Below are 10,839 nucleotides of genomic sequence, written 5' to 3' on the forward strand. Positions count from 1 at the left end.
CATGTGCGGACACCTAAGTAGAATAGCAGACTTTCTGTAAGCCAGCTGGATGGCTTTCTCAAATGAAATATTTGTATACACCCAAAATTGAGGCTTCAAACCCACAGCGTGAGGGGCAAGTAATAGGAAAAGGTTTACTTCAAGCACATAGGGATTATGTAATTATGTACTGTGTTTGTTTCTTTTTGTAAATATTGTTTGTTTGCAACATGTTCATGTAATTTTGTTTAGGCATGGTGATACTGCAACAGTAGGTGTACACAAGTTTCTGGAAGGCGGGTGTGTCTACAGTACTTTTGATTATTCTGAAAAAAGAAATACTTTAAAAAGTAAAAGGAAGTATCAGAATTTTTCAGAATATTTGGTATCTAATAATTATGTACTTAAATATATAAACGCAGGTTGTGCTTAACTGCCTTAACATTTTAACCTTTCTATAGTTATAGATTGCAGAATTTAATAAAATGTTTGGTATGTAATGGTTGATTTGGATGAGTTACAGGGATTACTTGAACCCAGTATCATTCAATATTCAATATCTAAACGGAACAAATAGAAAGAGTAGGTACCCGTTGAAGAATAACTTATACTATTTTTCGACTAATCAGAACGCCCTCTATTAATAGCCCATGACCACTTGGATAACGAAATGAGTTTTTAAAGAAGCCATCGATACCCAAGGATTGATGTAGACATCATTGAGAGTTGAATGAAATAATTTATGTCCGTATCTTGTTACAAAGTCCAGCCTCTCTCAGGGCGAATAAATCGTTTAACAGAAGAATTCGGTTAAGCGTCACAGACAGAAGAAGACAAGGAATGGAGCTGTAAGGCTTGCGCCCTATATGGTAGTCAATAGCAACTGCTATAGATGAAAGCATAGGCAAGCTTAGCATCGAATTTAGACAAAGATATACTCGGTATCTGTCAGAACTGATGGGCTATTTAATCAGTAGGAAAAATCTAATTTACAGACACATAAGGTTCAGTGATATATGCGCAACAAAAACATACTGTTTTACATTTATGGCAATTGAATGCTGCAGACGATAGCAAATACGCACGAGAGTTCTACAGCGCAAATACTGCGCGACTTAATTAAGGAACAAGAACATATTTCCCGATAAAAATTGAATAATTAGTCGTTTTCTTACATACGCATCTACGCTTAAAATCATTTTATAAATGATGTAAAGTTTTCTTTAGACAAGGTAAACTTGAAAATGTTGCCGTTAAAGAACTTTTGAACGCGGCCACACACCAGAAAGGGACATCACAAATGACCAAGTATAAAATATAAAACTTGAACGTCAGTATGGGAAAAAATGACCTTTCAGATTATATTATAACTTAACGCAGTATATAAATGTTATAGTAGTAATAAATCAGTATGTAATAATCTGTATATGAGCTGATAATCAAGGAGTTTGAGTTGCAGCTGGGGATGTTGTTGATTCCGAGACATCGTCTAACGGGAACTTTGACAAAAACCAGTCAAATTTAGTAGTTCCGTCGTATAGGATGTTAAACCCTAAATACTATTAGTTTAAAATACTGAGTGATTTACCTGATCCCTGAAAATATTGAATCCGTAATTTAGATCATTTGATAATCATTGATACAGGAAAAATCAAGGCGTGATAACCCAATACAGATAAATACTTATCCGAACCTTTAAAACTACTTTAACAACATTAACCCAGAATGAAAATGAGTTAAATGGGTTGCATGTTTCTCTGCTATCTCCACCTCTATTATCTATGGCTGAAACAATGATACTTGTATTTATTTTACGTCATGCTAACGAACATGTACAAACACATTTTCAGAAAGAAAAAGCTGAAAACCTGAAACAGAAATAAGTGCTTAATTTGAAATTGATCAGACGTCGCTAACTGTGTGCAAACCCCCAAATGATGTTTGTATGGACGCCGCCATCTTGAAATGGACGTCACGTCATTTTACAATACAGATCTATGATTTTTAACTTCATTTTACATTTTTTTTTCAAAAAAAAAAAATGAAAAAAGGTACCTAGAGATATTACCCTTCTGGTATTAACGATGTCATTTTTGACAATTTTACATACAGAATAAATAATTTATCGGAGGTCCGAAATTAGGTTGGACAGATTATAACCTTGTATAACATGTCTTTAGAAAATAAATATAAAATGCCAATATCCGTTAGTGTATGTCTTTTAATTGTTGAATACTATTTAAAGCAATTGGAAGAAGATTGTTAAAGATGTACAATGTTGTATGATGATATATGTGGTATACAATTTGTTTGTTTGATTGTTTATATTGGGTTTAACGTCATTTTTCAACTGCACATTATTTCAGTTATGTAACGGCGGGCAGTTAACCTCACCCGTGTTCCTGGATTCTGTACGAATAAAAGCCTGTTCTCCAAAAGTAGCTTCCAACTTCCCCATATGAATCATAGGTGGAGGACAAATGATTTCAGACACAATGTCTTTCATCAAATCGTCGCGGAGAACATACGCCCCACCCGGGGATCGAGCTCACGATCCTGAGATCCGTAGATCTGCGCTCTCCCTATCGAGCTAAGAGGGCGGGCTGGTATACAATTATATTAGAAAACTCCAACTGCAACTGATGTTTAAGCTCATGTGGACCGAAATATAAACGGATTGTCCAGCGTCCGTTCATCTTGGTATTCAGCCTGCTAGTGATTGACCAACAGATCTACAGAATCTTGACAAATATGTCTCTCAAAATTGTAAAAAAGACTTGCATGTCAAGACCACCACAGCTACAATTAAAGATAAATCTATAAACGACCACTTATCATGAACCGCTTGATGAATGATGTTTAGCTTCAGTAGATATGCCTTTTCAAGTTTATAATAGCAAAATAACTTTAAGTGACTTCCACTTCACTATACTTGGTCTTAACCATCATTTTATGAATTTATTTCATATGATTTGCTTGACTGCTCTTATTGTCCCCAAAACATTAAAACAAATAATTTCATGAACCGTTAAATTGATGTTCGCCAAAATTCCAAACCACACTAATATTCAACTTACAAAAGTTTGTAAACCTTTAGTCTGCTGGTGGCAAGTGGTTTTGCCTTTGCGACCAGTACAGACCAAGATCAGCCTGCACATCCGTGCAGGCTGATCATGGTCTGCACTATTCGCTATTCAGTCAGTAAATATTCAGTCAACACCCCTTGAACCCAAATTGAATGGTGGACCAGTCCATTTTAGAAATTTAGCAGGGTAAGTGTTAAAAAAAGGTTCACTTGACTGTCTCTGCCATGCCTGTATGATATCCATCATATTTATTTTTACAAACATTTTTCATATCTAACACATTTATTGCTTTTCATGAGAACGTGCACAGACATATATTCAAAGTCAAGATCTGATGAGGGGCGTACGGTCTTTATTGCTTCCTTGTTTGCATTCCAGCGTACGTGACAAACCTGTCTGAATCGGCTTATACATCTCAAATTAATATTAAAACATGCTGGATTTAGATGACACGAAGATTTGGCAAGGTAGAATAATGCACCCAGCTACGCTACAATGAACACGTCAAAACAAACACTAATGTATTTTTCTTTACAGGTTTAAAAGTTAAAACGTTTACTTCATCAAAGGAGTTTAACATACTACCATTTGTAATTATCGGAAAATCTTTATGAAGTGGGTGCAAATTGCACACTCTCTTGCTCTTGCTCCAAATTTATGTAAACTTTATTTGAAGAAGTCGTTTGCAAATTGGTGTAGATGTAAGGGTAAGGGTGTAAGAATGTATATACAAGAAGACGAAATACACTATTCTGTTTGTACTAGCACCTAGACTGGTAATTAAGAATTTGTCACAAAATTTCAACTTCTGTATTTTTTCTTTTATTTTACAAAATGCCAGTCTTTTTTAGAGATTTTCTCAGAAAAGTGATTGTAATATGATATTGGAAATAGGATAAAGACTGACTATATTCAGAATATTGAAAATAAAATTTAAGAAAATACATCATAGTCTAGGAGCTAGTCTATGTTTTTACTCATGATTAACTGGTTATAATATGGTAACTGTAAAACCAGATATTTTCACTCGGATAAAAGTTCACTATTTGTAAAACTTGAATATAATAATTGCGATATAAGGCTATCTTGGGCTATCTATATAAATAGCAACACTTTTGTGAGCATCTGTTTTCGTGACAGATATAGCGAAAATGAATCCATCGGAAATATGTAATAATTTACAGTATGTGATATTAATTCATTACAGTGTGAGGACATCTATGTTATACGTCCTGAAGCTTTACATTTTCGCATGGAGAAAATTATAACCATTTGAGGTTCTTTCACGGCTGTCAGCGTTTTCATCTAAAGCTTTTACCAAATGCAAAATGCTTCAATTAAGAAATAATATAGTATAACATGACTTACGATATAATTACAAACGTAGTCATACTTGATAAAAGTCAAAGCACTAAAGTGCTGAATGCGGCGGACTTAAATTGAAGACATTCATCTATTTTTCAGTGGAGAACTGAAATATAACGGAAGATTATATTTTAAACTTTCTTTTTCTCAAAAAGTGAGATTTTGATTTTTAATTATAAATTTGGATCTAGATCTAGAATATTGTTCAATACATATTTTTCTCAGCGAATCGCATTTGTATCACGTGACTGTCCAATATATTCCGAATTTGACTAGACATTTTTTTTTATTCTAATCAGTTATCTGCATGTTTGCAAAACGATAAAAGCCATTGACCGATAAAAGTATCCGCATGAATATCAACTTAATGCAGTGTTTCTGTATACGTCTAAAAGATGAGTTCATGTCTGTTTGATATTTTTTTTTCCTTTTTTACCGAGAATAATAGGCATAGAATAACAACCAATGGATGCTTACCAAAATAAGATTATTGCATATTAAAAGAAAAAAGTGAAATTCACTGACTGGGCACATGTAGTTTTAAAAAATACTTACGTTGAATAATCAAATATTAAAACCTCATTGGAATATCATCCCACCACCCCTTGAGAGTGAAGCATAATATGAATTTTAACTGAATTTCAGCCAGCGGTTGCCAAGAAATATCCTGACTAAAATGGCGCTATAGTTTATTAAACTTTAAAAGTTGAACACTCAAAGTGCAATAACTCAGTGATAATCATCTGACCGGAACATGAAGATAATATGCACATTTCTTGGAGTGAAGCTTCCGATGAACTTTCTATGGATTCCAGCCACTCAGGACCAAAACAGATGGTACTATAGTGTACTAAAGTTGAATAATCAAAGGACAATAACTCAGTGAATCCTCTGACTGGAATGCGTATTTCCTCTTGGGAGTGAAGCTCCCTATAAAGTTACTATAAATCCAGCCAGTGGTTGCTGAGGAATACTCTGTACAAGAAATGGTACTTAAGTCAGTGAAAAATCATCTGACTGGAACATCAAGAAATATGCGCATTTCCTCTTGGGAGTAAATCTTCCTATAAAATATTGATGAATTCTAGCTAGTGTTTCCTACGGAATACTCCGGACAAGAAATGGAACTTATATACCATGTTATGTAATTACAGAACAATAACTCTGAAAAATCATCCAGCCAGAATATGAAGATAATATGCGCATCTGATATAGTGATAATATCAAACAAGAGATTAAGAAACAAAACATTTTTGTTGATGAAAATGCCTGAAATAAAACACTCGAGACACAGGTGTGTATGAACAAGTGACTGAGAAGTCCCATACCGGTGAAAAATAAGTTTACTTGACCTTCAATAGTGACTTTGACCTTTAACCGACAAGCATAGATCAATCATCATGCGTCGACACATTGTCTCATCATGGGGAACATTTTTGTGTAGCACTAGATAATCCATCAATGGATATTAAGTTATGCAGCAGAAACAATTTTTTCTCGACCTTCATTAGTAACATTGACCTTTGACCTATAAGCATAAGTCAAGTAAATGCATAATCTATACGTATTGCCCTCTAACAGACTCTATTCACATACCAAGTTTTATGAATCTAGCTTGAATACTTTTTGAGTTATTGCAGGATCCAGATCAAATGCAGACGGACAGACAGATGGGCGGACGTCATTCCTATAACCCACTCCGGTGTTCCACCAGTAGGGGACTAAAAACCTACTGTTCTATTTATCGTCTGATTTGATATCATTTTTAATAAAATTTACAACCAACTAGAGTAACTAGCAGCTGGTATCCAGGTATGTGTTAGTTATATAAATAAGCTTAGTATAAAATGCGCAATTTTACCTTTAAACTTTATTTTTTTCGATATTTTAAGTTTTTTGTTTATCATCATGTTATGTCTTATGGCTCGCAGTACACGTTCTTTTAGCAAAACCGAAATGCACAACTTCACACAATAAAAACATTAAGGTCTAGAGGTCCGGGCTAAGGGTGTAACGATATATCGAAATTCATTGTATCACGATAGTCATTAGTCTGGCGATACGCGTATCGTATCATAGGCCTGTTTCACGATACAGAAACGAAAAGTACAGACATTGAATGAAAACTTCCATACAATCACTGTTGAAGATAGAAACTAAACAAATGTATCATCTATAACAGTTTCTTTAACCTTAAAGCAAAATTTCAAGTACTTTCCAAGAAAAAGAACATTGACTTTTTTCATTTTGTCACATGAATGCTTACTTATAGTACTCGATTTGTATCGCAATATGTACCGTATTGATGCATCCTGTATCCCGATATGTATCGTATTGTGAGACAAGCGTATCGTTACACCCCTAGTCCGGGCATCAATATACGATGTACATGTACTATTAATTTATTATGTACTGTATTACTGTGTATAAGGTGATTGCTGGTAAAATGATTTGTTGTCATAAAGTAGTCCAAATAACAGAACGTTTTGGGACAGCGTGATAACATTTGACTGTAGCTGTCTCGTCACGTCCAAACTTATTCTGCATATTTATGTTAAGAAATCCCCAATGAAATCCGTTGTGAATGTTTTCTGGTACATGTACAATGTATTTGTAATGATTTCCAGTACATCTCTGGTAATGTAATGAATTTATGTTGACATTAAAGCATAAAATTGCATCGCTGATATTTTTTAATGTATATGTATTTTGTATCTGCAAGTTAGTGTCGTCGGCAGTCCGCTGCTTATTGAAACAGGTGTCGGGGTAAATATCTCCTCTCACCTGTTTACATTATATTTCCGAAGATTTATGTCTGTTTTTTAAAATTGAAAGTAAAATTCAACATGAATATTAATATTTAATGCATTGGGGCAGTAAGTCTGACCAGTATTTATGACATTTTTTAATGTCTACGTTTTCCTAACATTAAACTGAAACTGAATAATTTGATTAAACGCCTATTTTTATACAATGATATATTCAATGGCGTTGTACATAATAATAATAATAATAATAATAATTATAACAATATTAATAATGACAATAGTAATAATAATAACAGCCTTATTGTAACAAACAGTCATGACAGCACCCCTCCCCTTAAGGTCATTTTACCCCTATTGCGAATACCAGTGCTTAAAGCATCACATGGTACGCCCAGATGAGCTGCATAATAGAGGTTCACCCCCCCCCCCCCCCCCCCACACACACCCAGTTAATGGTGCCGTCATATACTATTTAAGAACGAAATACTATACACTAACCTACCCATAGAGCCTTACCAACAAGTGCGTTTAATTAAACAAACATTGGAAATATAAATGTTGAAATGTAAAACCTTTTACAAAAATTTAAGAACTATCACCTGCTGTTTTCGCATAATAAACAGTTATCAAAAAATTTAAAACATTGACGCGAAATCTCTGAAAAACAGTGTCTTAAATTTTTTTTAATGTGTCAAGTGATTTACTTTTGCGTAGTTCTAACGGCAGTTCATTCCAAAGTTTAGGACCAATAGTACAGAAACTTACATCATTGAATGTTTTGCACTTGTTGTATGGAACAAAATAACGACATTCAGAATTTTCAGACAATCTCAAACCTTGTCTACTAGGAATATACAATATCGAACCCGGGGCCTTCACCTCCGTAGGAAAGCGTCTTAGCCCTCTCGACCAATGCGTCAACGAGTGATCAAGTCAGCAAACGCTTCAATAAGATAACGCCGGTTAAACGCGGTGATACGTGCCTACGCGAGATTATCTCCATTTGCGATTCTGTGTATTTATACTTCTTTGCTAAAAATCAATATACCCGCCAAATTATAAACCTTCATCGAAATAGCTCTGATAAAAATAATCCCAAACATCATGAAATAAAAGCAGAAGAATCAAAGGCTAACCTTGTGTTTTGTACCCGATTTCTGTATCCTGCTGAATGACGTAGATTTCAGTTTTAAATTTGATGCCAAACAGGTTTAATCCGAAGGGACTCCGAAGTTCTGCCAGTTGCAAGTCGGATACCCTTTCTTACCAAGCAAACGTTATGCGTGATTGAAATCTATACAGGCCATAACGCTGCTTGACAGAAAACACAGATAACCTTTTCCTCAATAACATTCCATTCCAAATGCAATATTCCTCGATTTGAGACATATTTTTTAAAGTGCAGAAGCTAAATTCGAAAGTTTCCGTTATAAAAACTGTTTGTTCTAATTGCAAATATGGCAGGCATACGCTATATATTAGTGTCACCTTGACACGGTCTCACGTTCCTGATAAAAGCTCGTTTTATAAAAATCACTGCATAAACAGATATAGTTGTTTTTATTCTCAAAAAACAAGATGGCGTCGTTTCCCCCCCCCCCCCCCCCCCCCAAAAAAAAAAAAAAAAAAAAAAAAAACAACAACAACAATAATTAATGAAGTCCGGTAAAATTTTATTTAGTCACTTACCTATTAAAACAAAAAATTATTATTCTCCTATATTTTACTCTTTATTTTGCACGAAGATAGGATAATATACAAACTTCATCAAATGCATTTTTACGGTGTAATATCAGATAAAAATGTGGACTATTTTGTCACAGTGTGTTGTTTGGTTTTGTCCATTGACATTCCGCGAAGTCAAATAGTTCTGTTCTTTAACTAGTTTAACGGGTTAATTATTGTATCAAACAGGTTTACCATACAAAATATATATACTTTAAAAATTATCATGCAGTTAACACAAACCCTTCTTCGCATTATACTATCAGTTTTACAAGAATTATTACGCTTCAATTTAATGTGTTACTCTGATTGTCTTTAATTTTTGATCTTCCGCGCGATGACACTTTTAAACTGTGAGCGCTAACTAAGCGGCAGAGGCCGCAAGCGGCCCGCCGCGAAAGCTGCTACAGACGATACGAAAACAGTTGATTTTCTATTTATTCGAGTCGATTTGTTTTATATTTGTGTAACATACTTCCACTTAATCCGATGCTAGGGCACGTGAGGGATGAGCACATTTCATTGTCCCTCATGAACAGATTTATACAAAAAGAAAAAAGGACAAATGTCCGAGTCACCTAATATTTTACTTGGTTGCGTGGTTGTAAATTCATTTGAAAAGTTGATATTGATCTTGTAATTTTTGTAATTTAATCCATAAACTCTTAACACAGTACTTCCTTTTACATTCTGTATATTTAAACGTTTATATGCACTCTTTATTTAATTAACATGGATTTTATCTTCAGATATACAGGTTTCAGTGAGTAAAATTTTATTTAATTTATTAATTTCTCTAGATTTGGTAATTTAAGTTTCAAAATGTGATTATTTCATCGAAAACTTGCTGTATTTTCTCTGGACTTTGTATTTCAAGTTATTCAGTATCATTAGATTATGAAACATTTGTGATATTCTGTAGTTTCCTTATGTTTCCATAGTCTGCTGGTATATCGGCTGATCCCGGAATTAAGAGTCTGATCCAGGAATGGAAATTAAAACACTTGCACTTGTATCATATAGATGCCTAGCTAAATTCTTCCCCGACAGTTTAAGTCACCTGAGCAAAGAGTGCTTGTGGTGAGCTGTTTGATTTTCCCCGTTCATAGTAAGTCCATCCGATAACATTTTGTTCAAAATAAAAGATGTTTCCTCCAAACCCATTTGACGGAAGTTGAAGAAACTTTGCAGGGATGTTTATGGTGTACTCTTTCAAGGGTGTTCAAATTGTTCCGCTGGAATCCACATATAATCCAGTGCTAGAGCTAACAAAAGAAACAGTTTCAAAAGATGTTTGCCTAAACTGAAGGTCCGTTTTTAAAATGATTCACATAATAATGATAATCACAAAATGCGTCTTGTCACTAAATTAGTAGCAAGATTATGGGAAAAATAACTTTCGAATCTTGCGGAATTTGTTTCTCAGGTATTTACACAATCATGCTAAGCTCTTATTGTGAAACCACATAATGCTGCTTTAATTAATTTAAAGAATCTAACATGAGCAAACCAACATAGTGCATTTGCGACCAGCATGGATCCAGACTAACCTGCACATCCGCGCAGTCTGGTCAGGATCCATGCTGTTCGCTAACGGTTTCTCTAATTGCAATAGGCTTTGAAAGCGAACAGCATGGATCCTGACCAGACTGCGCGGATGCGCAGGCTGGTCTGGATCCATGCTGGTCGCAAATGCACTGTGTTGGTTTTCTCATGCCGCGACTCAATTGTAAGTTTGATACAAAAACAACAACGTTATTTATATAACAGAACTCGTGAAAACGTGACACTCGCTTCGTTAAAAAATATCAGGAGGAAAACTGCTATGACTAAGCGAGTTTTTCTCATAAACATAAATATTTTATACCATGAAGATATTTTACCATGGATACATATACTTTACTTACATTTGTATT

The sequence above is a fragment of the Mercenaria mercenaria genome, chromosome 16, assembly GCF_021730395.1.
Source record: "Mercenaria mercenaria strain notata chromosome 16, MADL_Memer_1, whole genome shotgun sequence".
Classification (NCBI taxonomy): Eukaryota; Metazoa; Mollusca; class Bivalvia; order Venerida; family Veneridae; genus Mercenaria; species Mercenaria mercenaria.